The 14,821-nt window shown below is 38.2% G+C and overlaps 1 pseudogene; it reads left to right on the forward strand.

Moving 5' to 3' along the window:
• Positions 1-650: 650 nt before the first annotated feature.
• LOC132513176 (tripartite motif-containing protein 60-like) lies at positions 651-12,156 on the forward strand (annotated as a pseudogene).
• The last annotated feature ends 2,665 nt before the right edge of the window (positions 12,157-14,821 follow it).

The following is a 14,821-nucleotide window of genomic DNA, read 5'->3' on the forward strand; positions in this document are numbered from 1 at the left end:
CTCCACTCTGTGTGTGCGTGATGGTGAAGGAAACAACTAACAACCAGTAGTAACTCAAAGAATTCTAAAGGAATAAACATTCAATTTGAAGATATGTTAACGACTCCCAATCTATATGTAAATTAATTTACTTAAATATCTTAAAGTTCCCATTTTGAGAAGCAGAGCCTGAAACAGGAGTTCTTGTGTAAATGATTTTTTGGCAGAATGCTGTTAAGAGAAGGGGGCTGAGAGAAGCAGAATAAAGTGGGAAATGGGGGAGTTAAGAGAGGATGAGGTCTCGGCTGGAGACTAGCTTCAGCGTGGTTGCACACGGAAGCTCTGTAACAATATTTTCCAGAAGTAGATCATTTCAGAATAATAGGCTTAAGTGAGCTAGCAAAGCTGCTTTGTTATGGGGTGACAAGCTGACTCACTGAGCTGACAAAACATGGGACACTCAGAGCAACTCTACAGGAAGATGCTACCAGAACTCTGAAATTTTGAGTAATGAAATTAACACATCAGACTTTAAAAAATAGATCATAAATCAGGAAGAGAATCTTGGTTGTAACAGGGTTGGCAATAGCTAAAGGAAATGTGATATCCACAGAAAGAGGTAGTCATCTTGGAAACACAGAACCAAAAAAGAGTCAGGGTCAAAGTTGGCAATGTCCATTCAGCACCGTTGGGGGAGAAAAGGTGCCCTGGCCTATGAACATAGCCAACTAGACCCCACAGCAGGTATGTCTCTGTGGTGGAGATGGCTGCATCTAGTTATCAAATCTGATGCTAGCAGTTATTATAACCATCTAGCCACCTCCTCTCTCTCTGTTGCCTTGCCCAGGAGCAGCCTTCTTTTCACATAAGGGCTTTCTCTGGACCTTCCCATCCAGACAGAATTTATTTACCAGTGGAAAAAAAAACAGTCCTCAAAATCTCATTATAAATTACACAACAGTATTCTAATTTGTCAGTCTCCTGTGACTTGGGTTAATAGCAGTCAGTCTCACAGGGTTTGTTCAACTCTAAATCCAGCCATACATCCTATGCTCTGAGGGCATTATTGTCCAGGTTAAAGGCATGCTAAATAGTGACTTTTGGAAATATGAGCTTATTTGTATGTCTCTGGATTTGTAGGCACAAGGTTTTGACTTTGAATAGGTTGACTCAATTAAGGCCCTACTCCCATCAGGCTCCATCTAAACTTTACCACAATAGCAAGAGTAAAGAAAAGTCTCTTAAAGGGAACCCTCATACACTGTTGGTGGGAATGTAAGTTGCTGCAGGCACTGTGGAAAATAGTATGGAGGTTTCTCAGAAAACTAAAAATAGAATTACCATATGATCCAGCAATCCCACTCCTGGGGATATATCTAGACAAAACTGTAATTCAAATAGATACATGCACCCCTATGTTCATAGCAGCACTAGTCACAATAGCCAAGACATGGAAACAACCTAAATGTCCATCAACAGATGACTGGATACAGAAGATGTGGTACATATATACAATGGAATGCTACTCAGCCATAAAAAAATGAAACAATGCCATTTGCAGCAACATGGATGCAACTAGAGACTATCATACTAGTGAAGTAAGTCAGACAGAGAAAGACAAATACCATGTGATGTAATATATATGTGGAATCTAAAATATGACACAAATGAACCTATCTATGAAACAGAAACAGAATCAGAGACATAGAGAACAGACCTGTGATTGCTAAGGGAGTGGGGGGGGGTGACGGATGGACTGGGAGTTTGGGATTAACAGATGCAAACTGGTATATATAGAATGGATAAACAGCAAGGTCCTACTGTATAGCACAGGGAACTATATTCAGTACCCTATGCTAAACCATAAGGGAAAAGAATATGAAAAAGAATGTGTATATATGTATAACTGAGTCACTTTGCTGTACAGCAGTAATTAACACAACATTGTAAATCAACTATACTTCTATAAAAAAATTTTAAAAATAAAAAAAAAGAGAAGTCTCTTTACCTTTGTGATAATACCTTGCGAAAAGTGGCTTCTGTTTTTGGTATATTTCTTTAATTTGCAGACAAACTATCATAGCATACTGCCTAGATGTGTTACAACTGGACATATTTTACTCAGTCTTCATGAGGAGGGGGCAAATGACCAAAATAAAACCTGACTTCATTGACTTTCTCATGCAGGAGCCATTGTGAGCCATGCTGGAGTCAGCTCCCCCTTAGCCTCACGCAGCAGCATGTTCATTTACAGCCACATCTACTGCACTGCAGGTGCAGGCCCCTAGAAAGCAGGGTCCATGTCTTCTGCACATTTATATCTGCAGGGCTAAGCACAGTGCTTCGCACAGAGTAAATGTTCAATTAATATTTGCTGGATGGGTGAACAAATTAATGAATGAATGGGTTTCATGAGTAAGAGGAAGTTAAGGAACCAATATCAATGGCCCAGGAAAGCAGAAACAATCATAGCATATTTTGTAAAAATTTCTATCCTTCAAATGATTCAAATACCAAAGTCCATGAGTTAAAAATTTAAATCTTTAGTTATCCACCTTCTCCACCCAAAATGATGGATGAGTCATCTGTCTCTCTCACACACTGCCTTTCTCTCCATCTTCCTTTCCCCAAGGGCCAAAATTTGCAGTTATAATTCAGTCATGCAGCAAGTTGACTATTCATGTATTAGCTTGTTTGGAAGAGAGCTAGTGTTACAGAAGCCAGAGATAAATGAGAATCAAGAAGCCATAATTTCTTAGAAGTAGAAAATTCTCACCCTTTACACCCCAGAGTAGTAATAGCATACCTGGCCCAATTCAATATCAGCATCTCTGTCATCTTTTCATAAAGAGATAAAGGGTTGCCCCCTCCTTCTCTTCCATTTATGTATTCAGCTCCCTATAGGGTAATAGAGGGATACGACATAAGAAGTAAATTCCACCCTTACTCTAGATGAATTTATGGTTTAAACACAAGCTAGAAAAGATTAAGGAAGGGCCAAATTTTTAGTCAGTCTTTCTAGAACACCATGGATAAAGCTCTAATCGTGTGTTGAAACATAATTCAAGATTTATATGGAAATAGATATCCTTCCTTCCTCCCTCTATTTGCCTTTTGTCTTTTCTTTAATGGTTTATAATACAGGTTTATAAGTTCCGCTAATAACATGCTCATTTATTTAAAGTTATAAGCTCCCTGAAGGAGTTTTTCTGTGCTTAGCAGACTTTGAAAGATTTTAAATGATTAAATGAAACCAATGGACCTCTAAAGATTCTGGAAATCCCAAGATTCAAATGGTTTTCCAGGAGACTGAAAATATTTCCGTTACTAAAAATTCAGCAAGGCAAAGAATAGCTTATCTCTCTCTCTGATGCTTCTTTGTGCAGTGAAATCCATGCAGATGAATGACTTCAGACAGTCTAAGCCTCTAAAAATGGCCTCCAATATGACTAGTCTTAGGAAAGAAGTGAGTCTAACCTGCCAGCTTCAAGTAACCCATCTTAGTCAACAGATTCTTCTAGGCCAGTAGCTTTCAGTCTTGGCTGCACAATAGAATCACTCAGAGAGTTCTGCTGGGTGTGGCTCACCCAACAAATAAGAACCTCAGAGAATGAAAGCAAGGCATCAGTACATTATAATATTCTTTGAGGCATTGTAACGTGCAGCCAAGGGTGAGAACCGCTGCTCCAATCCAGTGTTTCTCAACTTGTTCTCCATGGACCACCAATATAAAAATACCCTGAAGAACAGAGCTATACTCAATATTTTATAACCTATAAGGGAAAAGAATCTGAAAAGGAATATATATATATATATATATATATATATGAATATATACAGGTATATATTCATTCGCTATGCTGTACACCTGGAACTTACACAATATTGTAAATCAACTACACTTCAATTTTTAAAAAGTGCATATCTCTGGCCTCCACTATAGACCCAGTATTTTGGAAAACCTGCTAGTGTATCAAACCCTATGCGGGTGATTCTTATGCACATTGTAACATATATTGCAGATTAGCTTTCTCAAATCTATTCCAATTCCCCTAGAGCAGTGGTTCTCAAAATATGGTCTCTGACTAGCAACATCATCACTACCCAGGAACTTGTTAGAAATGCACCCCAGACCTACTGAATCAGAAACTCCAAACCTGGGCCCAAATAATTTATGTTTTAATATACTCTCAGTTGATTCTACTGCATGCTCAAGTTTGAGGACCAATGCTTTATAAGATGCCTTACTGAGGGCTGGAGTTTAGAAAGCTAAAGATGATCTTTCCTATACTGTCTTAGAGCTCAGGTTCTTCTTCTTGGGACCTGGCTTCTGCCAATAGATGCACCTTAGTAGGGACTGGAAAGTAGAAATAAGGAGGAGACCACACTACTCTTGGCAAGCATAGCAGTAGAGGCATTTGGTTTCTCCGTGGTAGTGGTAACAGGGGTCCCAGTGCCTGGTCCCTACTCTGGTGGGTACTTAGAGGCAGAACACAGAGTCTCTTTTTGGTTGGCATGAATCATATCTGAGGAAGTGCGCCCTCAAGCCAAGAGTGGTGACAGTGGCTTCCTCACCCCTAGGACACAGTTGAGGTGGTGTGGTCTTGGACTCAAAAGAGGGCAGTAGTATCCTGATGAAGTAAGCAGTCATGTGAGAAGTCCACATGGGAACTGGGGGGTAGGTGTGCCTCTAGGACCTGAGGGCACTTTCCAGCTAACAGCAAAAAGCTGGGGCCCCTAGTGCTATAGCAGCAAGGAAATGAATTCTTCCAACAATCTGAGGGAGCTTGGAAATAAATCTTTTCCCAGTGGAGCTTCTGATGAGAACTGAGCCCTGACCAAGACCTTGAAGGCAGACAGTGAGTAGTAACCTGCAGCAGCATACCCAGTTAAGTTGTGGCTGGACTCCTGACCCATGGAAACTGTGAGATAACAAATGTGTATCATTTCTGTTGCTAAGTTTGTGGTAATTTGTTATGCAGTGATAATGAATACAGGTAGCAATAGTTTTTATTACAATTTCTTAAAGAAATAATTGTGAAAATTTGCCCCAGTAACAATGGTATACTTGACTAAAAATAGATGCCACCTTCCCAGGCACCCAGTACAAAATCTTGAAATAAGTCAAAGAATATGAACTGATATCTTCCAAAGGGACAGTCAAGACATTAACCTAAGGATGAAATTTCTTTAGTCTTATTTAAAAATTTTTTTAGAAATAAATGGGACTTGGTACAACTACTTTGGAAGGTTGTTTCACAGTGACTACTGAAGTTGAACATATGCCCAGTGTATGATCTTACAATTACACTTTGATTATATACCCAGCTCATTTGGTGCTTACTTCCACCAAAAGATATATACAAGAATATTCATAGAAGCACTATTCATAATAACTTCAAAATACAAACTGCTTAAGTGACCATTAACAGCAGAATAGATAAATTGTGGTATATCCACACAATGGGATACTATACAGCAACAAGAATGAATGACCTTCAAGTACATGCAACAACATGGATGGATCTCACAAACAATGTTGCGCAAAAGAAACCGGACACTACACACATAGTATGATTCCATGTACATAAAGTTAAATGTAGGGATAGTGGTTATCCATAGAATGTAGCCTCTGGAAGAAGCACAGAGAGGCTTCTGAGCTGTTGGTGATATTCTGTTTCTTGATCTGGGGTGCTGGGTTCCATGGACATATTCAGTTTTTGAAACGTCATCAGACTGTACCCTTATGATATATTCATTTATCTGTATGCATATTATACCTCAACAGAAATTTTAAAATGAGTGTGAAGGTTGAGTTCCACTCTGAAATATATACATATCTGTTTAAATGTTCAGAGAATGTGTTTCTCCCCACATCTTCAAGCAAAATGGATTCTCAAGAAAGATGTAGTACTTTTATTCTACAGTTTTGCATCATCTGTGGCTTACTTTTAGGGCTCCATATATCCTGACTGGGATCTAGCAAAACCTTGATTATAAGGATGAAGCTTCAATGTGAGAATTAGGAATGCTGCAGACAGGGCCAGAGAGGAGGCGTTTCTGGTCTCCTCCCTTAAACTATACCATAGAGATGACTGCCTCTGCTACCCGGATCAGATACGCCCTGTGTATGGGATGCATAATGGTCTCTGATAGATGTAATTGGTCTGCCTTATCAATATTAACTCTCTTCCAGTTTAAGTCATGCTAGTCCTTCATCCAGTGATGAGTGGTGACAGAATCACTATCACTTTTACATGCAAACTGTTAAGAAAGGGGTGTGGGAAGGTTTTAATCTCCTACTACACTCTAATATAACATAATAACAGGAACGACAACCCATCATCCTTGTCATATTCTATTGATTAGAAGCAAGTCACAGGTTCTTACCCACACTCAACAGGAGAAGATTGCACAAAGGCGTGGACACCAGGAGGCTGGAAATCATTGGAGGTCACCATGGGGTCTGTCTACTACATTTCTTATCAAGCTCCTGTTGGGTTCTAAGACCCATATAATAAGCACTTTGTTCCCATTAACTCAGATAATCCTTTCAAAAATCTCACAGGTAAGCATGTGTGCATCTCAGGGTTCGTGACTACAAACTACCAACAACAGTTGTGGGTAATTTTAGTTCAGATATTTTTTATTAGAAGGATGTTGGGTAGTTCACAGAATCCACAAGAAAGGCTGAGCCCAACTTGGAGAATGGACAAAATCAAATGGAGGAGGAGAGTAGATCAGCAGCCAAAAATTAGCCAAGTCATATCATAGGAAGAATTTGGTTAAGATGCTTCCACTACTGCCCCTGCTGCTGAACATTACGCTCCCTGCCCCTGCCTCCCTCCAAGAATAAAGTCTAAGCCACTGCCATGCACAGAGGGTCTCCAAAATATTTGTTACCAATCTGCAACAAGTACAGAAATTGAAAATAAGCATTTAGAAATTTCGTAATACTTTGATGGAGTAATTTTCTCTCTTGAGAACCTAATAATATATAATTGAGTTGTAGTTTTTAGGACATTTTTCACTTTTATAAAATGACTTACTTTTTTTTCTAGTGACTTATTTTTATGGTCTATTATAAAATTATCAGCGCCCAGCAAGTCGGAAATTTTAAAAACCTGGCTCTTCAGCACAGATAGTTTGTGACGCCCTGGTCTAAGTTGTCATGGCTTAGTCATTAGCTACTGACTTCAGAGGTGAAGTCCCAAGTGGGAGCACCTGAGTCTTGGGTTTGTGTGGTGGCTGTCATCACAGAGTTCAAGAACCTGTTGTTTTCTATGTCTCTGTGTCAGTGCTGGAGTCGATGTCTGCCTCTCTCAGCAGCCTCTCAAAGCTTGGATCCTCAGATGTAAGAAGGGGTGCAGATGTCAACCAGCCAAAAATATGAAAGAATGATAGAGAGGTGGAGGGAGAGAAAGGAAAAGGGAAAGAGAAAGAGGGAAATATTTATTTTAAGGAATTGGCTCTCACAACTGTGGGAGTTGGCAAGTCTGAAATCTATAGAGCAGGCCAGCAGGATGGAAACTCTGGCAGGATTTCTATGTTCCAGTCTTGAGGCAGAATTCCTTCTTCTCTAGGAAACCTCAGTTTTGCTCTTAAGGCCTTCAACTTATTGGATGAGGCCCACCCACATTATCAAGGGCAACTTCCTTTACTTAAGGTCAACTGATTAGAAATGTTAATCACAGCTACAAAATACCTTCACAGCAACATCTAGACTAGTGTTTGACCAAACAACTGGGCACCATAGCCTAGCCAGATTGACACAAAGTTAACCTTCACAGTGACATATTCATTAAATTTTATTGACTGTTTTACAGACTGTTAGGGACTGTGGTAAGAAACGTGACAAACACTGTCAGTACCACCCTGCACTGAAGGTTCCTGTAAAGTGCCAATGCAGCAGAGCAAAAGCCCAGTCACTAACACCACACAGTGAAGACCTTGACCAGCTGGCTTGTCAGCTGGTCAGTTTTTAAGGGATAGTGCCAGACAAGAAATGCAAAGATGAGGGTGCTGGGCATGGGAGGAGGAAGGCCAACAGAGGGCCAGAGTTTGGGGAAGGCCAGCCTGAAGAGAGAGGACAGTGCACACTCCAGCTTATAGGCAGGGGCTGTGAGGAAGGTTTGTAGAAAGGGGCAGAGGGGCACATTGACTCTAGACAAAGGAAGGAAGCTCGAGACAGGAAGACTTGCCCTTCCAAGACATTTCTCTACTTCATCCCATTGAAAGGGCCAGTCTTGGAAAATAACCTGAAAGGTGTTAGTCAATCAGTACACATTTTGAATTCCTGAACTCTGTTTTTCATGTGGTAATACAAAAGAAGAAATTCATGTTCATCAGAAGGGAAACTAGCCAAAGGATTATGTCCCTGGAAATTTAAGGTTATTTTTTGACTGGGTTGTATTTTTATTTGAAGTTGGGTTTTTTTGGTTGAGTGTTTCTGGTGTCGATATGGGTGTAGGTGGATTTAATCCCTTCAGCATTAAATATCCCCATTTTAAATAAGGAGGCCAGTCTTCCAGAAAGCTTAGCATGGGCAGGTCTACAGCTCCACTTGCTTCCCATTTCACTTTGAGCCAACACTGGAATGTGGAGCCCATCCTCTTTCACGATGAATTCCATATTTGGATACTTAACCATAACTTGACTACAAGGGTAAGGGAGCCCACCAGGCCTATTTTGAAGTCTTCCAGACAGGAAGTTCTGGGCTTACTTGCTCCCCACATCTCATAAGCTCATGCAGTCACAGTTCCCTGGGTCAACTGCCCCTGGGAGAAGGAAAGAGATGGGACTTAAATTGAGTTTGAAGTTGATGCTTTAAATTGAGAATAAATGAGGGTTTGGGGGGAAGGGTGGAGGAAAGGGGTCTTTTTTTCCAACATTTTATTATGAATGTTTTTAAACAAACAGAAAAATTGAAAGAATGCTACATTAAACACCCAGGTCCTCACCACCTTGATGCTATGTTTGCTTTATCTCATATCTCTCCTTCTATTTATCCCTCTATCATTTATCAATTCATCTTATGTTTTGGATGTATTTCAAAGCTACAGACATCAGTATACATTACTGTTGAACACTTCAGCATGCATGGCATTAACTAGATTGAACTGAGTTTTAGTAGCCAGATGCAACGAGAAAGCTTTGGAATCCACCGAAAGTGTCATTAAGGGATGCAAAAGATATTCAATACAGCATGGTTGAAGGCAATGATTGTAGAAAAATAAAATCCCTGGGAGGAAAAACTTAAATATAAGTGTAGTTCATGATGCTACTTGCTCCTTCCTTTGAAGGACATTCCTTTAATGTTTATCTGTACTCATTATATGCATATATCTCAATTAGCACTGCACTGGTGTTCCACTGGTATAATGTAGGTAGTCATCAATATTTTTAATTATTTGTTTGTACATGAAGTTTTCATTATTAAGGAGTTTATTTCTACTATGATTATTTATTGAGTAACCATATATATAGACACATTTTCCAGGCAAGCACTGGTATAATACCTGTATGCATGTGTGTGTGTGTGTGTGTGTGTGTGTGTGTGTGTGTATACACACATATATATATACATTTAAGTATTAATTTAAGAAAAGAATGTAGTAGCTAATCTAGTGCCAACCGTAATAGAAAGGCACTAAATATCTTAGATTAAAGCAATTTCCTCCCTATGACTCCCAAATAAGATATTTATTTTATTCTTTGCACTCTTTTACTTTAAACCTATCTAAAATATTTCCCTTCCTCCTGCTGTTCATTCCAAATTACATACTTTATAGAAGATATCCACTAACCACTTTTAACTATAAAATTTCCTTTGAGCTAAAATACCTTTTGAGTTTGACAAACGGCAAATAAAAACCAATTTTAACTTATTGACCTAAGGTGAATAACATACCTCTTTTTAATTTTCAGTAGCCTTGGATTCAGATTCTTTTAAAAGCTGTCACTAAGCTAATTGTCTCAGGAGGTAGCTTTAATCAAGGTAGAAGTAGTCCTTATACTCCAGTAATAATAATTAGTACTACCTACTTAGTGTCTACCAAACAGCAGGTATTAAACTGCGCTGCTTACCATGTGCCAGGTACTGTGCCAGGTGCTGGAGTGAATAAGATGGACTCATAAATCTGAAAATCCAGTATGGGATTATTTGAATTACTGTTAATTATTTAGTAACAATTTAAATTGCAATTGAGACAAGTATTAACAAAAAGGGGAAGGGGTATTTGGAGTGGATAAAACAGGGAAAACCCTTACCTAGTTTGGGAGAATGGGCAGGGTGGGGAATGATCAAGGCTTTCTTAAGGAAATGATGTTTTCTCTGAGACTTGATAGATGAGTAGGAGTGGGCCAGGTAGAAAAAGAGAGAAAGAGCATTCTAAGCAAAGAAAACAGGATATTCAAGAAACACTTTGATTAGGAAAGACCTAACTAAGATTAAGCCAGCGCGCTTGGAGCCTTGGAGCCTTAAGGTGCAAAAGGAAGCTAAAGAAACGAGCAGGGGCTGGATTGCACAGTCTTGTGAGCAATATTAAGAATTTTGGTATTCACCCATTCATTGATGGGCAGCCACAGAAGGGTTTTAAATAAAATTAGGAATTGATCTGACAAGATTTGTGTTTTTAGACAATAACTCTAGCTATTATGTGGAAGACGGTGTTTTCATTAGATTATAGTTTTGGCTAAGTGTAACACAGACTCAAAATAACAATGGCGTAAGTAAGATAAAGTCTGAGCGGAGTTCGATATTGCTCCTAAAAGTCATTAGGAACCCAGGCTCCATCTATCTTCTTTGCCATCCCAACATTATTGCCCTTACCAGCATTGTCCAAGATTGTGCAGCACCAAAGCCACATCTCAACCAACAAGAAGGGCACATGGAAATTCTATATGTCACTACCATTTTGTTTTGTTAACAAGAACTTAGCCCAGTGGCCACATCTAGCTGCAAAGGAGTTTGGGAAAGTGAGGGGTTTTTCCCTAGATGGCTCTGTGCCCAGCTAAGAAGTCTATTACTTTGGAAGAAAGGGAGTGGATGTTGGAAGACAACTGGTAGTTTCTGCCACCGATGAATTAGAGATGGTCAAGAGAGGAAACAGGATGACTAGTATAAAGACAATTGCAGAAGTCCAGGTAGGATGAGGGTGAGTTGGTCTAGCATGGTGAAGTAGAGATGGAAAGAAATGAAGAAATTTAGAAAATGTAGGAGTATAGAATCAACAGGACTTAGGTGTAAGAATTAAAGGAGAAGAAAGTGTAAAGGATAATGTTCAAGTTTCTAAAATGAACAACCAAGAAAATGATGACATCATTCACTGAGGAGGGAAAGACTAGAAATCTACAGATTTATGCAGGATAATTATAAATCCAGTTTTAAGATTCCTGTCAGATATCCAAGTACAAATGTTATCTAGGCCAGGCGTTGGCAAACTATGACCTATAGGAAAAATTTGGCTCACTGTGTGTTTTTATTTATTTATTTATTGGCATGTGGGATCTTAGTTCCCTGACCAAGGATCGAACCCGTGCCCCCAATATTGGAAGCACCACAGGTATCAAAACATAAAATACCTTGAACTCTTCATTGTGATTAAAGAAATATGGATTCAGTATTCCTCCCCAATAATCTGGCTTAGGCAAAATTATCAAGCCATTACAAATAGATATGATTCTAGATCTTGAAGCAGCACATCCTGGGCTTATAGTCTCTGAGGACAGAAAAAGTATGCAATATAGAAAGAAAAAAAACAAACCTTTGTTATAACCCAAGGAGATTTCATCTCTGCCTTGCTATCCTAGGTTCTATGAGATTTAATTCTGGCAGGCATTACTGGGAAGTAGAATTGAAAAACAAAACTAAATGGGCATTGGGCATGTGTCAAGATAGTCTTCCTAGGAAATGGTGGAATCAGCCAGTAGGTCAGGGTATATTCTGGGCAACTGGGCGATATGTTGACAGCAGTTATGTTGCATTGCATCCTAAGACAATCAACTTCTGCCAGTAGTAAAACCCAGTAAGACTGGCATTTTTCTGGACTGAGTTGAGTGCGGTTTCCTTTTTATAATGTGAATGATATATCTCTTCTCTATACTTTTAATGATTCTTTTATAGAAGCCATTTGTCCCTATTTCTATACTGGAACAGATTCTGAATCTCTTGAGTAACAGATTATGAAAGATGAAGTACCTGGGAAATGATTCTATTTCAGCTCTTAGGGCTAACTTAGTCAGTAAATTTTGTCTCAGTAATTCTGGATTTTTAAAATTTTCCACTGCTGGAAACCACAATAAATTTTTCTTCCTCATTTTCAGAAACTATATAAACATGGTAGCAATGCCAATTGCATAGATGTTACCAGCATCAGTTGTCAAGTGCTTTGAAGTTCTTAGATAAAATATTTGAAAATAAATAATATTTTAAGTAATAAAATATTGCTTAACACAACCAATAAACTATTTTATTTTAAAATTGAAAAAAAGAACTTAATTCCTTTCTAAGGATGAATAATATTCCATTGTATATATATACCACATTTTATTTACCCATTCACTGTTAAACACTTAGGTTGTTTCCACTTTGGGGTTATTCTGAATAATGCTGTAATAACTTTGGCATACAAGAATCTGTTTGAGTTTCTGTTTCCAATTCCTTTGGCTATATACCTAAGAGTGGAATTGCTGGGTATTACAGTAATCCTATGTTTACCTTTCTGAGGAACCACCAAACTGTTTTCATAGTGGCTGCACCATTTTACATTCCTATGAGAGTACGAGGGTTCCAATTTCTCTACATTCTCTCCAACATTTTTTATTTTCCATTATTTTTAAAAATTATTATATCCATTCTCCATAAAAAAGAATGAAATATTGCCATTTACAACAACATGGATGGACTTGGAGGGTATTAAGTGAAATAAGTCAGACAGAGAAGGACAAATATTGTATGATATCACTTATATGTGGAATCTAAAAAATAAAACAAACTAGTGAATATAACAAAAAAGAAGGAGATTCACAGATGTAGAGAACAAACTAGTGGTTACCAGTGGGGAGGGGGAAGGGGGGGACAAGATAGGGGTAGGGGATTAAGCGGTACAAACTACTATTCAATAAACAAGTAAGCCATAAGGATGTATTGTACAACACAGGGAATGTAGCCAGTATTTTGTAGTAACTATAAGTAGAATATAACTTTTAAAAATTGTGAATCATTATATTGTACACCTGTAACTTATGTAATATTGTACACCAACTATACTTAAATTTTAAAAATGAAAAATAAATTATTATAGCCATTCTAGTAGGTGTAAAGTTATATCTCATTTCTGGCTTTGATTTACACTTCCTTTATTGACTAATGATGTTGAGTATCTTTTCATGTACTTATCAGCAATTTGTATAGCTTCTTTGCAGTTTTTTATTCAAATCCTTTATGCATGTTTAATTGGGTTTTTGTCTTTTTGTTGAGGAGTTTTAGGAGTTTTTAACATATTCAGGATATTACACTCTTATTAGATATGATTTTCAAATATTTTCTGCCATTCTGTGGATTGTCTTCACCCTCTCTTAAGAGTATCATTTAATGAACAAAAGTTTTCAATTTTGATGAAGTCCAATTGATCTGTTTTTTCTTCTGTTGCTTGTGCTTTTGGTGTCATATCTAAGAATCCACTGCCAAATCCAAGGTTATAAACCTTTTCCCCTATTCATTCTTCTAAGTGTTTTAGGGTTTTAGCTCTTATATTTAGATCATTGATCATACTTAATTTTTGTAAATGGGACTTCTCTGGTGGTGCAGTGGTTAAGAATCCACCTGTCAATGCAGGGCACATGGGTTCAATCCCTGATCCAGGAAGATCTCACATACCATGGAGCAACTAAGCCCATGCGCCACAGCTACTGAGCCCGTGTGCCACAACTACTGAAACCCCCATGCCTAGAGCCCATGATCCGCAACAAGAGAAGCCACTGCACTGAGAAGCCCGTGCACCATAACAAAGAGTAACCCCTGCTCGCCACAACTAGAGAAAACACACACACAGCAATGAAGACCCAATGCAGCCAAAATAAATAAATAAATAAATTTATTAAAAAGTTTTTTGTAAATGATATGAAGAAGGGATCCAACTTCATTCTTTTGTACAGGGAAATCCAATTTTCCTAGCACCATTTATTGATGAGACAATTCTTACCCCATTCAATGGACTTGACATCTTTGTCAAGAATCCATTGGCCATACATGTAAGGATTTATTTCTAGGGTATCAATTCTATTCCATGGTCTATATGTCTATATTTATGCCAGTACCACTTTGTTTTGAATGCTGTAGCTTTTTAGTAAGTTTTGAAATCTGGAAGTGTGAGTCCTCTAACTTGGTTCTTTTTCAAGATTGTTTTGGGTATTCTGGGACCCTTAGAAGGCCATATGAATCTGAGAACCAGCTTTTCCATTTCTGCACACACACACACACACACACACAAAGCTGCTGGAATTTTGACAGGAATTGTGTTGAATCTGTAAATCACTTTGGATAGTATTGACATCTTAAAATATTAAGTGTTCCAATACATGAACACAAGATGGCTTTCCATTTATTTAAGTTTTCCTTAATTTCTTTCAGCAATGCTTTATAAGTTTCAATGTACAAGTCTTTCCCCTCCTTGGTTAAATTTATTCCTAGGTATTTTATACTTTTGGATGCTATTACAAATGAAATTGTTTTCTTAATTTCCATACTGGATTGTTCATTGCTAATGTTTAGAAACACAACTTTTTTGTGTGTGTTGATTTTGTAACCTGTAACTTTCCTGAATTCATTTATTAGCTCTAA

This window comes from Lagenorhynchus albirostris, chromosome X, assembly GCF_949774975.1.
Source record: "Lagenorhynchus albirostris chromosome X, mLagAlb1.1, whole genome shotgun sequence".
In the NCBI taxonomy this organism is placed as follows: domain Eukaryota; kingdom Metazoa; phylum Chordata; class Mammalia; order Artiodactyla; family Delphinidae; genus Lagenorhynchus; species Lagenorhynchus albirostris.